Genomic DNA, 3,363 nt, shown 5'->3' on the forward strand with positions numbered 1-3,363 from the left:
TCATCATCAAAACAACAAAACCAAAACACCTATATAGTGCTTATTATATTCCAGGCTCTATTTTAAGCACTTTACATATTTCATTCATGAAATCTAGAAAAAAACCCTATGAGACTGATGTATAATTATCATCATCATCACTCCCATTTAAAAGATGAGAAAATATGAGGTACTTGCTCAATGTCACATAGCTACCAAGTAGCTGTGTTGGGATTTAAACCCAGGCAATCTGACTCTAGGGTCCAGGCTGTTGGCCATTACAACGTACTGCCTCTCCAGCTGGGAAGTCCGCTTTAGGGTTGACTGGCTTCTATCTCAGTTCCCAATAAAAGGTTTAATATTACTCAAAAATCTTTAGGAATATTATAAAAGTTAATTCAGTCAGCAGATAATCAAATAAAGCTCTCTATTAACAAGCACTTCCACAGATCTAACATAAAATGTTCAAATACGGGGCTTTTTCAGGCTAAGTGCCCAGCATTAAAACAGCAAATTAAAAAACAAGCAAACAAAAAACACCACCAGTGGTTAAGAAACATATGGGAAAGGTAATCAACTTCTTTACCAAGGAAAAACATTCAAGTTAAAAGTGAGATATTTTTACTTATCACGTTAGAAAGATTAAAAAACCAGTGACTTCTGAACTGTATACTTAAAAATGGTCAAAATGGTAACTTTTACTTTATTTTACCACAGTAAATAAATAACTTAAAATGTAAATTTTCTTAGTTTGAATGTACAATTTTAACATGATCAAATACCATCTGTTTGGAAAACAGACAAGTTGAGATCCTAGAAGGGTTGATTATAAAGTTATTTTGGAAAAACAAAGGAAGCAAAAAAGGGGGGAGGGTTAGATACTAAAACATAAGATTCTATAATTAAAACAGTGTGGTACATAAACAGATCAATGGAAAAAAACAGGAAATCTAGACACAAACCTAACTGCATAGGGAAATTTAGTATAGAACAAAGATACAATCTAAAATAAATGGTGCTGGGACAACCAGATTCAGAGAAAATTCAAACGATCCCTCATACCATATACCAGGAAAACTCCAAATAATCCAGAGATTTAAGTGTATAAAATAAGAGAGGTATAAGAAGAAAATACCCGTGAAGTCCTTTATAATCTGAGAATAGGAAAACTTTTCTAATTATGACTGAAAATACAGAGGCAATCAAGGGGAAAGTTGATAAATCTAATCATCTTTTTAAAATGTACATGGACATAAATACCGTAAACAAAGAGACAAATGAGAAAAATATTTGCAGCTTATATGACAAAGGGTTAATATCCCCAATACACAAAAGGTTTCTAGTATATGAGAAGAAAAGATCAACAACCCAATAAACAAACATGCCAGGAATATAAGCAGACAGTTCAATGAAACAAAAATGCACATGGCCTTTCAACAGATGAAATGATGCTAAGCCTCAATCATAAGAAACATTCAATTAAAACCACAGTGAAGGGTGGGAGGGAGACGCAAGAGGGAAGAGATATGGGAACATATGTATATGTATAACTGATTCACTTTGTTATAAAGCAGAAACTAACACACCATTGTAAAGCAATTATACTCCAATAAAGATGTTAAAAAAAATAAAAATAAAACCACAGCGAGATATCGTTTTTCCCCCAAACTGGCAAAAACTGAAAATATGACATCATACTCTGTTGGTGAGGCTATAACAAAGCAGACACTCTCATACATCACTCTTGCTTGAAGGCTTAATTATCTTGCGTTAGTAATTTTAAAATAATTCCTTCCCCCCACAGGTAGATGCCATGACACGGGTACACATGGGAGACCAAGTTGCCTTCTATATAAAAGCCTCCTTAGCCCTTCCAACTACCTGTTTTCCCCATTACTCTTTCACACTATAGTAGGTTGAACAGTGTCACTCAAAATTCACAACCACTTAGAACTTTAGAACGTGACCTTATTTGGAAATAGGGTCTTTGCAGACAATTAAAAGTTGAGATGAGATCATACTGGATTACGGTGGGCCCTACATCCAATGAGAGTATCCTTAAAAGGACAGAACAAGACAAGCAGAGACACAGAGAACGCCGTGCAAAGTAGGAGGCAGAGACTGGAGTTATGCAGCTACAAGCCAAGGAAACATGAAGGATTGCTGGGAGCCACCAGAAGCTGGAAGAGACAAGGACAAGCTCTTTCCTAGAGCCTTCAGACAGCACGGAATGCCAACACCCTGATTTCAGACTTCTAGCCTTCAGAACTGTGAGAATAAATTTTTGTTGTTTTAATCCACCAAGCCTATGGAAATGTATTGTAAGAGCCCTAGGAAACTAATACATACATATACTTTATTAGGCCTGGATTGAAGTGATTGCTATTTTCTAAACATATTCTCCTGCCTTTGCTCATACTATCTTCCGTGCCTGGGATGCCGTTCTTTCAGAACGTCTTCATGTTCAAATTCTACTCATCTTAAAAAGAGAATACTATGACATCCGTAATTATTTGTTGCTGAATTAACAAGAACCGTCAACTAAAAGTCCCTTCAAATATCTTTAAATTAGGACCCAATTTGGTAGTTTAAATGGTACTGCTATGTTAACGTCTCTCACTCAGTTTTACACGGAAAAAATACTAATCCCTGATAAGTATAGTGACTTTCTATTTACTATAATATTGAAGGAACTCAAACATTAAATTCTTCTACAGGTTACAGTTCTAGAACTTTGAATATCATGCGTAGCTCTGCTCTTCCACAAATATTATATCGTACCCACACTAAAATTAATTCCTATTTATATTCTCTTCTCTTCAGAATTGAGTCAAGTGGGAACATGAAAAAAATTGATTAAGCCTTGCCTTCATTTGAAGGAACGGTGTCTGTATTCAGAAAGAAGGGTACCACGGGGGTCACGGTGAACACATCTCAAGGGCATCAATCTAGGGATCCCAGGCTCAATCCAGAGATGAGACACAGGCTCAGTGGCCCACTCATGTTGTGACTTGTGAAGAAATTTCTGCCATCCGAAACTGATTATTCCAGTAACTTCAGAACTCCACTCAATAGTGACTATAATCACTCCTTATTCCCAGAAAGTTTTAAATAGCTAAAATTGTATTTTAAACATACTCTATTTTAATGTCACACACTCTTGAGAACTTACAGACTTCCAGATTAAATTTTAGACAACTGGTTAACACCAGCATGATCAAAAACACACATGCAAATGGGGCACAGAAATCTTGTGGCCAACTTGGCTATAAAGTAATCCTCCAGATATTTCAGGTTATACTTTTTTTTTTTAAGATTATTAAAATGAAATACAACCTCAGGAACTTGAACAAATCACAAACCTAAGTTCTTCTGACTTTCCCT

At 35.6% G+C, this 3,363-nt stretch overlaps 1 protein-coding gene across 1 annotated transcript in view; it reads right to left on the minus strand.

Moving 5' to 3' along the window:
- TMEM70 (transmembrane protein 70) overlaps positions 1-3,363 on the minus strand; it is a 6,166-nt gene that overhangs the window by 559 nt on the left and 2,244 nt on the right. The window lies entirely within an intron of this gene.

Source organism: Lipotes vexillifer, unplaced genomic scaffold (genome assembly GCF_000442215.2).
Source record: "Lipotes vexillifer unplaced genomic scaffold, Lipotes_vexillifer_v1.1 scaffold35, whole genome shotgun sequence".
Taxonomy (NCBI): domain Eukaryota; kingdom Metazoa; phylum Chordata; class Mammalia; order Artiodactyla; family Lipotidae; genus Lipotes; species Lipotes vexillifer.